The sequence below is a fragment of the Narcine bancroftii genome, chromosome 7 (assembly GCF_036971445.1).
Source record: "Narcine bancroftii isolate sNarBan1 chromosome 7, sNarBan1.hap1, whole genome shotgun sequence".
In the NCBI taxonomy this organism is placed as follows: Eukaryota; Metazoa; Chordata; class Chondrichthyes; order Torpediniformes; family Narcinidae; genus Narcine; species Narcine bancroftii.
The window spans coordinates 192,681,222-192,695,146 of NC_091475.1; the positions used below are offsets into that span (position 1 = coordinate 192,681,222).

At 38.2% G+C, this 13,925-nt stretch overlaps 1 long non-coding RNA gene across 4 annotated transcripts; it reads left to right on the forward strand.

Annotated features, from left to right (window-relative positions):
* Positions 1–1,073: 1,073 nt before the first annotated feature.
* On the forward strand, positions 1,074–12,678 carry LOC138739551 (uncharacterized). Of its 4 annotated transcripts, none has more exons than XR_011342314.1 (4): positions 1,074–3,228; positions 7,508–8,099; positions 9,514–9,688; positions 11,633–12,678. It is a non-coding gene; the product is annotated as an uncharacterized lncRNA (long non-coding RNA). The 4 variants fall into 4 exon arrangements; XR_011342313.1 differs by lacking the exon at positions 1,074–3,228 and having other exon boundaries at positions 6,436–7,869; positions 8,017–8,099; XR_011342312.1 differs by lacking the exon at positions 1,074–3,228 and having other exon boundaries at positions 6,436–8,099.
* The last annotated feature ends 1,247 nt before the right edge of the window (positions 12,679–13,925 follow it).

Here is a 13,925-nt window from a genome sequence, read left to right on the forward strand (position 1 = left end):
CAGTTTTAAAAATGGGGTTTTCCACAAGCTTCCTAGCTTGTCCCGTTCCAGTCCCAGCTGCTGTTGCTGGCTGTAATGCTGTAGAACTGATCTCTCTCTCTCTCTTTCTGAGAGAAAGCCTGTTTGACTCTCTCTGCTTGCAAAACCACATGACCCCCTTAGACCAGCAAGTTCCCCTCCAGACAGAAGGTGGCACCGACAAGCTCTTTCATCTGTTTCCTTTTTGTAAATAACAATCCATTAGTTTTTTTGAAATTTATTTATAGTATCTCCATACATTCATTTCAAATTGATTTGTATAATATTACATAATAGATACTAAATAATTTTCAAATTTTCACCCCCCCCCACCTCCCCTAACCCCTTAGGAAACCACCTTGTGGTGGTTAATATTCCCAAAAACCCAAATGGGTGTGGTATAAACCACAAGTGGCATATGACTTTCGGGAGTAGAAGTACCACTCCCTCCCCCCCCCAGGCAGACAAAATACACGTATAAACCGAAAATCATAATTTCTTATATCCATAAAACCCCGGTCCATCAATTTAACCAATCTTATTCATAAACTCTTTTTTTTGAAAATCCAAACTTGATATTAAATTTTGCACCCTTTCCACCCTCCCAACACTGAGTTAAACATTGTTTACAATCAATAAAAGTTTTTTTAAATTTTTTTTTCAAGTCTTCCTGAATTTCATCCACTGAATTAAAACTCCTCTGAACATCCCAGTTCAACACCGAATCTTCCATTCTTCTCAGTCTCAAGTTGAATTTGTAACTTACTTTCAAAAAATGATCTTCTAAAGCATCAATATTATTCATGTTCTTTCTTCTGTGTTTCCCAATTTAATACCAAATTTTCCACTTTGTCAATCTTCTCAATATTAAGTTGAAATTATTGTTTATTTTCAAGAAAAACTTATTCAAAATTTTTAACTCTTCTTGGACATTACTCCTTCGACTTTAATTTTATAAATCATCAATCTTGTTCATAGTTTCTTTCTGCTGAATTTCCAAATTTAATAATAAAGTTTCCGTTTTTTCCAATTTTCTCAATATTAAACTGATCTTGTTGTTTAGTTTAAAAAAAACCTTTTCAAAACTATTAAAATCTGTTTGCAATGTATGCATACTCACAGATAATAAATTCACTCTTCCAATATTCCATCCAAAAAAAAAAATCACTGATAAACCTTATTGCAGGTCAAGGAGTTCCATATATATGTTTATCTTCAGAAAATATTTCAAATATTTCAAATCAACATTCGTCGCCATCTTTCAAAAAGGAGTCCGAAATCAACTTTAATAAGTTCTGTTCTTGAGAAAATTCCAGCACCACCTCCGGCTCTGTCTGGGCAAATAGGTCAAATTTCTTCCAAAGTCAAAGAATGTAATTTTGTTCTGTATGTATAGATAATAAATTCTTCCTTCCGATATTCCATCCAAAAAAAATCACTAATAAACTTTAATGTTATCTGGATTTTTATAACTCACGGGCAACTAACGCCAATTACTGCAATTTATCTTCATAAAACATTTCAAATCAATATTCATCACCATCTTTCAGAGGGGTGTCCAAGGCCAGCTTATCTGACAGTCCAATTAATGAGCTCCGTTCTTAAGAAAATTCCAGCCTTGACTCCGTGGTTCTGTCTGGGCAAGTAGGCCGAGTTTCTTCCAAAGTCGGAGAGTGTGGTTTTGTTCTGTATTTGAACTCTATTTTCCTTAATCTTTGTTGCCATTTTAAACATCTTTCAGAGGGGTGTCCAAGGCCAGCTTATCCGACAGTCCAATTAATGAGCTCCGTTCTTAAAAAAATTCCAGCTTTGACTCCGTGGTTCTGTCTGAGCAAGTAGGCCGAGTTTCTTCCAAAGTCGGAGAATGTAGTTTTGTTCTGTATTTGAACTCTATTTTCCTTAATCTTTGTTGCCATTTTAAACTAAAAACAATTGATAAACAAAACAAAGACTTTTAACAGAAAAGAAATATTCTTAAAACGGGTATTTATATAACTGCCTGGGGGAGACCGGGAATGCACGTCCGCTCCCTACGCCATCTTGCCACGCCCCCCATAACAATCCATTAGTGAAGTCTCTTGGGCACTTTGCAAAGCTCTTACAATGGCTGTGGGGCTGATATGTCTAGCATTAGCAGAGCTCCAGTATTTCAAATAAGATCTCTATGTGACCTACACTAACAAATCTTTCCCAATTTATCTCCCAAAAGCATATCGATATACTCTTGTCACACTCATCATTATTAAGAATTGGCTGACCTATTTAGATCATTAATAGGTCTGGAAGTAAATAGAGTTTATTGTTCTGAGTTTTTAATAAATATGCAATGTTAGATGGCTCTTGGATTGGAAGCATGATCACCAAGTATCGCCTTCTTAAGATAAATAGCCTTGGCAATACATTTTGAATTTAACCATATAACCGTTTACAGCACAGAAAAAGGCCATGTCGGCCCTTCAAGTCCATACTGGTTCACTTGAACAACTCCATTCGCTCCTCCGCAAACTTCTGAGGAAGTAGAGGCTTTCTTCATGATGTGGCATTCTTCTCCCGCACGTTATGCAGACCTGAACATAAACATCCTGCCATTGAAAAAGAATCCAGGCTATTATTGAAGCTGTTCGTTACTGGAGACACAGGAAAGGTACTAGCATGGATAGGCTGACTGGCAGAAGGCAAAGAGTGGAAATGAAATGTTTGCCAGCAATGTTACTCTTCAAGAAAGAAAATTAAATAAGAGTCATAACCTGCCTGATAAATCAATGCTGTATATACCCACTGAATCCATTAGGTCTGTTAGGCTGCAAATAACTATCATCTGCAGATAACCTTTACAGAGTATGTGAGCCCTAACTGATGTCATTCCATAGGCATACTTGTGCTTATTTTATTTGAAAGAGGCTGTTATGAACTGGAATAGATTCTACTCAATAAAATAAAAAATTCATGAAAGCATAGCCAACAAAGCATTCAGACAGGTGGCAGATTTCTAGCCCAAGCAAGGTTTCACAAATTATATAATGATATCTTCTGACATTTAGCATTTTGCTTTTAATTTTAATAGTCTGTTTTACTTTCAGACTAGTTAAATGGAGTTTATATGATGGTTTCACAATTGTATCAGTGTACTGATGAGCTGAACATTGTCTTATGAGCTGAACATCGACTAATGAGCTGAACATCATCTGATGACCTTCGCATCAATGGAGAGTAAGTTACTTGAGGAGGTTCTGAGAGCCGGGATCTGTTTGTATTTGGAAAGACAAGGACTGTGTGTGAAAAATCATGCCTCACAAATTTTCTTTTGAAGAGTTGACCAAGGAGATTAATGAGTCATGGTAGAATAATCGAGAAGGTGAAATCACATGGGTTCCAGTTTGAACGAGCCAATTGGAAACAAAGTTAACTCAATGGAAGGGGTCAAAAGATAATAGATGATTGGTTTTTCAGAATGGAGGCTGGTAACCTGTGGTGTGCTGCAGGGATTGGTGCTGGGACCCTGTTATCTGTTACAATTTTGGTTGACATCAACATTAGTGGACATTGAAGAAGATTGTCTAAACAGAATCCAGATCAACTGGAAAGTGGGCAAAAGAATGACAGATGGAATTTAACTTAGAAAAGTGCAAAAGAACAATAAACCAGGGCAGTACCTGAATGGTAAATGATATATACATATATATATATGTACGCTCCATCCTCAACATCCATTGGAGCGCTCACACCCCTAACGTCGAGGTACTCGAGATGGCAGAGGTCGACAGCATCGAGTCCACGCTGCTGAAGATCCAGCTGCGCTGGATGGGTCACGTCTCCAGAATGGAGGACCATCGCCTTCCCAAGATCGTATTATATGGCGAGCTCTCCACTGGCCACCGTGACAGAGGTGCACCAAAGAAAAGGTACAAGGACTGCCTAAAGAAATCTCTTGGTGCCTGCCACATTGACCACCGCCAGTGGGCTGATAACGCCTCAAACCGTGCATCTTGGCGCCTCACAGTTTGGCGGGCAGCAGCCTCCTTTGAAGAAGACCGCAGAGCCCACCTCACTGACAAAAGGCAAAGGAGGAAAAACCCAACACCCAACCCCAACCAACCAATTTTCCCTTGCAACCGCTGCAATCGTGTCTGCCTGTCCCGCATCGGACTGGTCAGCCACAAACGAGCCTGCAGCTGACGTGGACTTTTTACCCCCTCCATAAATCTTCGTCCGCGAAGCCAAGCCAAAGAAAAAAAAAAAGATATATATATGTATATAAAAAAATTTATAAGATTTATATGGCACTGCAAAAACAACAAATGAAAACACACTGTAATATATACAAAATTTTTATATGTATATATACATAGACACACACACACACACACACACACACACACACACACACACACACACACACACACAGTGTATTTGCATTTGTTGTTTTTCCAATGCCAATATATCTGGTAATATATTGGTAACCTATGACCATATCCTTCTTTGGAATGGCCACCCAAGTAATGCTACAGATGTTGGTGAGACCATGTCTAGAATATTGTGTGCAGTAGGATGTGATTAAGTGAGAGAGGGTGCAGAAAAGATTCACAAGGATGTTGCTGGGACAGACTGGAACAGATGAGACCGAGGGATGACTTACAGAGTTTTATAAATTCATGAGGGGCATGGAACTGACACTCCCAACGCATCTAACATGACCTTTGCCTTGTCTCTGGCCACCCGCCAATCAGAGCTGCCAATGTGGACTCACGTCTTTGTCCCCAGCCACCCACTAATTGGAACTCCTGATGCCTCGGAGGGCACAGAAACTTACTACAGTCCTGACCTCCCCATGGTAGGATGTGTGTTTTGATGCACAGACTCTGTATTATTACTTTAAATAATTGTGTTTTGTTCTTTATTCATTTATAGATCATTTGGACTTCTACTGATACAGTATTTTGGATTCTAGTTGAATTCCAGTCCCTCAAAAGTAGAATCCATGTAATAGTCAACCCCATAAATTTATCATTGAAAATGCCCACAAAACATGACTTTTACATAAGTATATAAAGTACGTTAATGTCTGTCATTCCAGACCAGTAGGTATCTTGAAAGCAGTTTCATCATCAGTTACATTAATTTCCATTAGTACAATATAATCCTAAGAAGCATAGTGTATCAGACAATGAAACACAAAAGACTGCAGGTGCTAGGGTTGTCGTACAAACACAAAAGTGCAGGTCTCGTAGCATCCATAGGAGGTAAAGATATATACATAACCAATGTTTTGGGCCTGAGCCCTTCGTCAAGGTACCTCTTCTGGGCGCTTTGGGATCTGCTGAGTTTCTCCAGTACTTTTGTGCTTTTACACAGTGCGGCTTTCGCGCAAACAGAGGAACTACTGACATGGTCTTTGCCCTCAGACAGCTCCAAGAAAAGTGCAGAGAACAAAACAAAGGACTCTACATCACCTTTGTTGACCTCACCAAAGCCTTCGACACCGTGAGCAGGAAAGGGCTTTGGCAAATACTAGAGCGCATTGGATGTCCCCCAAAGTTCCTCAACATGATTATCCAACTGCACGAAAACCAACAAGGTCGGGTCAGATACAGCAATGAGCTCTCTGAACCCTTCTCCATTAACAATGGCGTGAAGCAAGGCTGTGTTCTCGCACCAACCCTCTTTTCAATCTTCTTCAGCATGATGCTGAACCAAGCCATGAAAGACCCCAACAATGAAGATGCTGTTTACATCCGGTACCGCACGGATGGCAGTCTCTTCAATCTGAGGCGCCTGCAAGCTCACACCAAGACACAAGAGAAACTTGTCCGTGAACTACTCTTTGCAGACGATGCCGCTTTAGTTGCCCATTCAGAGCCAGCTCTTCAGCGCTTGACGTCCTGCTTTGCGGAAACTGCCAAAATGTTTGGCCTGGAAGTCAGCCTAAAGAAAACTGAGGTCCTCCATCAGCCAGCTCCCCACCATGACTACAAGCCCCCCCACATCTCCATCGGGAACACAAAACTCAAAACGGTCAACCAGTTTACCTATCTCGGCTGCACCATTTCATCAGATGCGAGGATCGACAATGAGATAGAGAACAGACTCGCCAAGGCAAATAGTGCCTTTGGAAGACTACACAAAAGAGTCTGGAAAAACAACCAACTGAAAAACCTCACAAAGATAAGCGTATACAAAGCCGTTGTTATACCCACACTCCTGTTCGGCTCCGAATCATGGGTCCTCTACCGGCATCACCTACGGCTCCTAGAACGCTTCCACCAGCGTTGTCTCCGCTCCATCCTCAACATCCATTGGAGCGCTTTCATCCCTAACGTCGAAGTACTCGAGATGGCAGAGGTCGACAGCATCGAGTCCACGCTGCTGAAGATCCAGCTGTGCTGGATGGGTCACGTCTCCAGAATGGAGGACCATCGCCTTCCCAAGATCGTGTTATATGGCGAGCTCTTCACTGGCCACCGTGACAGAGGTGCACCAAAGAAAAGGTACAAGGACTGCCTAAAGAAATCTCTTGGTGCCTGCCACATTGACCACCGCCAGTGGGCTGATATCGCCTCAAACCTTACATCTTGGCGCCTCACAGTTTGGCGGGCAGCAACCTCCTTTGAAGAAGACCGCAGAGCCCACCTCACTGACAAAAGGCAAAGGAGGAAAAACCCAACACCCAACCCCAACCAACCAATTTTCCCCTGCAGCCGCTGCAACCGTGTCTGCCTGTCCCGCATCGGACTTGTCAGCCACAAACGAGCCTGCAGCTGTCGTGGACTTTTACCCCCTCCATAAATCTTCGTCCGCGAAGCCAAGCCAAAGAATTCAATATTGGAAACCTATTTCTTGCATGTCATATATTTATTTCTCCCTTCCTCCACGATGCATTGCTGTTTACAAGGACACTTCAGCAATAAATCAGATCATTGGGCCTCTGCAACCATTGTGCAAACACTGGCCAATCAGAACCTGAAGTGATACAACTCATTACATTTCCTTCCATTCAGCAGCCCTCCCAGGCAACCTTGTTGTGCATTGCAGGCATTAAAATGTGCTAGCAATCCATGCTAAACAATAGCAGACATTGGAACAGTGCCATTTACTATCTTTACTCTACAAATAAACATACATAGATTTAAGGGGAGTTGGTTGAAATGATTGGGTTGGATAAAAGAAGCTCATTTATCATAAAAACAAGGTTGAGAACCACTGCATTAGGATCCATTTGTTACTGAAATATTTTGCTTGAGAAAAATTGTCATTGGCCCATTTCCTTTTAAGTTATGAAACTGTACAATAACGGGTCAATTAGGTACAATTAAAACAGTGGTTTTCAAACTTTTTCTTCCCAGTCACATACCACTTTAAGTAATCCCTTACTAATCATAGAGCACCTATGGCATAAGGCTTACTTAAAGTGGGATGTGAGTATATAAAAAAAGTTTGAAAATCACTGATTTAATGGATAACCAAGGCACAATCTCTTTAACTTTTTATTTAGTGTTCGCTGGAAAGATCAGAGGCTACCTGAAATCTACAGAACAAATTATTCTCTTCAATAGTTGGCTATGTGCTCAGCCTTTTACATAATGCCTCCGTGAATGATAAACCATTAAACGGTCAATCACAGAGATCAGCCCTCTATTTGATAAATGTGAATTCCTCCATAGCAAGGTCAACCACAAAAGTTTATTACAGTATCCATGGAATCCAAACAAACTTTATTAAGAGACACAGACTATCCACCGAAGATCCAAAAACTCACCCAGGAGAATGTTACACTTTCTGAATTGGAATTAATGTTGATGAATACAGAACACAAATTTCAGAAAGGGTTGAAAAAGAAAAACAATTTGATTTCAGGTGAGTGCACATGCTGTATGTAATTTACAAGGCTTTAATAATGGAAGCGACTAACCATTTATCAGCAGTTTTTTGAATGATTGTTCTGTGCTATTACTGAGGAAACTCATTCTTTTTGTTTACTAATTGTCCATATTTAATTTGTAGTAAAAATTGTACTTAATAACGGAGTATGGAAGATAAACTCATGAAATGGATGCGAGTCAGGTTTATTTACCATTCTGATTGAGGTAAGAAAATGGTGATTTGTTTTCTGCATTACTTCTTTTCACAATTCAATTTTTTTTGTCATTTCAGAGATCTTTATGAGTAATCTACTTACAAATGTGCTCATTTATAAATCTGATTGGGAAGCGATGACCAGTTTACTTATTCATGGAGTACTGAATTGCGACACAAATGCCAAAAAGTTGATATTTTCGTTGATGATCACAAACTCTCTTCAGAGTCTTTCAAATAAAAAGCTCTCAACCTGAAACTTTAATTTTGTTTCTCTTTCCACAGATGCTCCTGGCCTGTTGAAGATTTAATTCTTTCCATGTTCTGGTTTTAGTACATTAGAGAAAATATCTGTCCACATTGTTTTAAAGTGGTAATCTAAAATAAATTATGTTATAAGGTTGAGTGATGAAAATTGCTATCTATTTCTGATTATTTAATGAGGATCATCTTGGAGATACTTATGAAAACATGAAGATTGAACTTTCTATTAGATTTGGTAGGTATAAGAGTGAGAGAGCATGGTTTCACATTCAAGCAAGGCACATTTTACCAGGGTGAGAAATAAACTTTTTATAATAAACTACAAAACAACATTAATGTATAAATTTATAAAGCTTAGGAGGTTTTAAAAATATTTTATATTATATAAAATAATATTTTAATGTATAAATAATATTTTATTATAAAATAGTTATTACATTGTCCAAAAAGCAGCAACCATCTGTAAACTCATGATCAAATGAGATATGCAACAACAAAAACTGAAAAAAGTCTTGATCAGTAAAAATATACATACTTTTTTAAGAAAAAGTCAAACTAGGAAAATCATAGGCTTTCCAAATCAGTATTTTGTTTTCTAACAGAGGAATGGGATGATATTACTGCTACTGTAGTGGAATTTAAATATAAGCCAAAAGAAGGAACATTTCAAACTTTTAGCTAATCACAGGTTTCATTGTTTCAATAGATGCTCAGGGAATACATACAATTACTGAAATTGCAATTTGTGTCTCACAAGCAGAGATTGTGTCATTCAGAAAAGGCAGAAGAAATTGAGAGAATGTCAGATTCATTTGAACACACCCAACTTTAAGTATTGAAAAAAATCTCAGCAATATGGTGTAGTTTAGTAACTTTTTAAGTTATGTTGTGGTTTAATTATGAATAACCTGATTTTGCCTGTGTAATAGCTCTACAGTATTTCAATGCACTAGATGGCAGGGTGGACTGCACACTGACCTTTGTGGAAAAACCTGGAAGTTTTTAAGACATTTAAAGGTTTACAATCATGTTCTTTCTTTTCAAAAACACTTCCTAGATACATTTGTCTTATTGACTTACATTACTATTTTAACATTATAACATTTTTCCTAATAAATATATGGTGAGGTACAAGTTAACAAATACAGTTTTTGTTAACAGGTTGATCATGCTTGCCAATTTAACAGAATTCATCATGCAAGTCGATTAGCACTTGGAGGAAGCAGTTACACTAGATTTAATGTACGTGACTTTCAGAAAGTATGTGAAAAATTTCACGGAGCTTCTACAAAGTTGAGGAAAGCAGCATTAAAAGGTTGGCTGAGTTCAGAAAACAGTAAGTAAGAGAAAATGGTTGTTTTCTTGCTGAGATAACATACTGCATTGTATTCTATTCTTGGACTTCATACAATAAACATTTAGGAGGAATAACATGGGGATCTATCCATGATGTAGAGCAGACTGAGAGAAAGTACGTAAAAGTGTATAAATTCAAGCAGATTTGGGTCAGTAGATAAAGTTCAATTCAATATAATTAACACCATCAGAAATGTTTGAAGGTATGATGCTTCACTTTTCAGTTGCCAGGTTCCCCAAGAATATCTCGTTCATCGTTCACAAGTTCACTGCCAGTCACTTTGAGGCCTCTCTGCACTTGGATATTGTGAGCCCACTGACAGCAAATTATAAACAGGAAACTGGGATTGACTGATACATCTTATTTTTCAGAAGTGTATGTTATTATGAACTTCACTGCACCTTAGGGAAGTATTGACAATCCCATACAATGTAAAAGAGATGAAGTATAGAGGGTGAGTGTGGACAGGAGGGACCAACATACAACCTTATTAAATTAACATTTTCACTTAGTTGTTCAATTAGAAAAAATATAGACTTATGCAATCAATGTCAGGGAAGCTTTAAGAAAAGAAGGAAGTTCTACTTCTGACTTTCATGTCCAAAACTGTGACACCATATTTCCTGGCTGAATGAGCAACTAAACAAGGACATGAAACTATGCTCTTATTTACATATTTATCACTATTAACAGTTAATTCTGCGATACATTGTGAATCTTTTGTTCCCCATTGATTTCTTGAATCAAACACCTTGTTCAAATTTCCATATTTTGGTATGCCACTTTGATACAAGATCAGCTCTCTAAGTGTATAGGCCAGTAGAGAAATTAATAGAAACTTTCAAAGAGAAAGTTTGAGCCATTAGGCCAAGAGTATTTTCAAAGTTCGGAGATTGGGAACAAGGGAGATAAATTCTCAATTAGTACAAATATGATAAAGGATGGTATAAGTTATGTTTTTTCCATGTGGATAATTAAGAGAAAATGAAATGTATTACTGAAAGCAGATGATTAAAGCTGATTTTATTCAGATGCTGAGAGGGAACAATAGACATGATAGGCAGCAAAAACTATCTGCTACAGGAATACGGTGGGTCAAGCAGTGTAAGTAGGGGGGAAAGGAATTGTCAATTTTTTTTGGATCAAAACACTTTGATGAAGGGTTTCGATTTGAAATGCCAGCAAATCCCAGCCCAACTCAATCTACCAGCAGATTGCTCCAAATCCCAGTATCACAGTCTCTTGTGTTTCCAGACACATCAGCAATCTTGGTGCTTGTGGCATTGCTGTGTCGGTATTTGAATTAAGAGCATTCAACATGCCCCATATTGAATAATAAATTGATTAATCCCTTGTTATGCTTTAAATACTTTGAACAAAATATCCTCAATACTTAAATAAATCAGGACACATAAGACAATATTGGCTTTTTTTCTATTTTATTCATTTTTTTCTTGAGAACAGGAATGCTAAAACTGATTCAGATGCTCTGTTGAATTTTAATAATAATTTAAAATGGAAATTAGCTCATTTGAATGGGGAAGCAGGTTTTCACTTGTCCGCTCAGTCCCAGACCCTCAAGTTTTTGTTAGAGAATCCATAAACCAAACCAATTGTGTCCCTGGTTTGGAGAAGTGAGCGGTAGTTTATCAAGGGAGGTGTAGTGAAAGGTGAGATCACACTTACTTGGTGAAGCCCTAAACTGTCATGATCTAATGTGTCAAAAGGCTGTCTTTTTTTTTCATGTAATTTCCATCCTCTAACTCACATGCAAATTATGAATGAATAAATCTAAAGATTAGCTTTCAACAATTTTGTCTGCCTCCTCTGTTACTCAGCCATGTTCTTACAGTTCATCAAGCAATTTCTCTAAAGTCTCCCTTTTATCTTAATCATAGTAGCTTTTGTTTTATCTAAAAATAGATTATCTATGGGATTCCAACAGAAAGAGACCTGAAGGCTTTATAACAAAACAGGCAAAGAGGCATAATTCTAGTTGACAACGTGATGGGGCTATGCTCTGGGAAATCTTCCAGTCCTGTTGCTTCAGGATTGAACAAAGATGATGCAGAGACTGAGGATGAAAAAAGTGCAGAGGATTTGCAAAGTGTTGTTGAAGAAAATTTTTTAAGAACAAGTATCAGAAGGATATCTGGTGCTCGTTCTGCAGTGGAATTGAGCATCATCAAGCTTAACAATGACTTCTCTCCAGCAGCACCCGAAGACAAGATTCTGGAATCTGTCTCCTATGTTAATGAAAATGATGGCATAGAGATAATAGATATTGACTGAATTATATCTTCCACATACATAGGCAATTAAGTAATCTTTGTATTTAAAATTGAGTTCAAAATGTTTTTCCTGTTTTTTGATTTAAGTAATTTTGAATGATTTAAAATGTGCAGTTGATTACAAAAAAAACCCAAATGATTTTAATTTCAACTCTCAGAAGCACAAAATTAATTTAAATTTTGATATGGAGGAGGCTCCATGTCATTCAAGGTATAATTCAAGTTAAAGTTCTCTTCTTGGTCAGGTGAATGCTAAAAATCCTTTATTTGTAAGTTTCAAGACCAATTTGTCTTTGGTTCCTTTCTACAGGTCTCAGATTTCACATGTACTTTGATTCACTCCTTTCTATTTCAGTATTTTCCCTTTGATCTGTCATACTGCTATTTTGAATTTTTAACTTCAAAATATATTTAATGTGGAAATACAGCATGGTACCAGACCCTTCTGGCCCAGGAGCCCACACTGCCCAAATACATGCATATGTCTAATTAACCTACTAATCAGATACATCTTTGGAATGAGGGAGGAAACCACAGCACCCGGAGGAAGCCAACACAGTCATGGAGAGAGTTTTCAGACAGCACTAGATTTGAACTCGGGACGCTGGCGTTGTAATAGTGTTGTGCTAATTGCTATGCATTTTTCTCCAATAAATATTCTGAATTCTGAAGCCATTATTCATGTTTCCATAATTGTAGGCATTTAATCTCACCTGAGCATAGAAACATGTAGAGCAAAAAAAGGGAGAAACTCTTGCATTTATTCATTTAACAACAACATTCCACAGTCAACAAAGTGAAGTCATTAATTGGAATGCACACTGCAAATTCCTACAAGTGTGGTTGTGATTTAAAAAAAGATATTGATTGAGGAATAAATATTTTCCAAGGTGCCTAGTTCTATGAGAGTAGGTGGAGACAAAACCTTTGAAAATACATCATTTGACGCAGTGATTGTAGTAAATATACAATAGTGCGGGAAAAACCTCAACTTTTCTCTCCTGCACTTCTATCCATGTCCACTTATGGCCTCTGAGTTGTTGGCCTGTGCTCCTCCCCCTGCCCCTTCTTCCCTCCTCCCCCACCTTTTTATTCAGGTGCCTGCCTGTTTTTTGCTCAGACCTTAATGTAGGGCTCAGACCTTAAATGTTGATTATGCATCTTTGCCTCTTCTGGACGCTGCGGGGCCTGCTGAGTTAGAATTGAAACAGAATTTATTGTCGTGAACATGTTAAGAAATTTGTTGCTTTGCAGCGGAATCACAGTGCAAACATTTCTTTAAACCATATTTCAAAATAAATAGAGCAAGGAAAAAAAAGACAAAGTGAGGTGATGTCTGTGGTTCATTGTTCATTCCCTCTGCTGGCAGAGGGGACGAAGCTATCCTTGTGCTGTTGAGTGCTCATCTTCAGGCTCCTGTACCTTTTTCCTGATGGTAGCAGTGCGAAGAGGGCATGGCCTTTGGTTTTTGATGACAAGGAGGGTAACATCTTTGAGGTGTACCTGTATTGTCAGTGAGGATGAGACGTTGTTTCCAATTCAAACTGACTATGGTTTTTTCAAGTTAAGTCAACACACCTTTATTTATCATTCATACTATGTTTGCATGGGAAAGTCGAGATAGTGTTTCTCCAGGACCATGGAGCAAATTTACACAAATATAAGAATAGAAGTTAAACACATTAAAATATTAAGATGTATACAGTAAAAGTCCACGGTACAGTATACACATATGTTCTGGGAATTCAGGAGCCTGATAGCTTGGGAAAAAAATTATTGCCCAATCTGGATGTTAGGGCCTGAGTGTTGCAATACCTTCTACCATATAGCAGAAGAGAGAACAGTTTACCTGAGGGGTGTGTGGAGACCTTCACAATGTTTATTGCCTTTCACCTGCATCAAATATTGTAGATGTTCTTCATGGT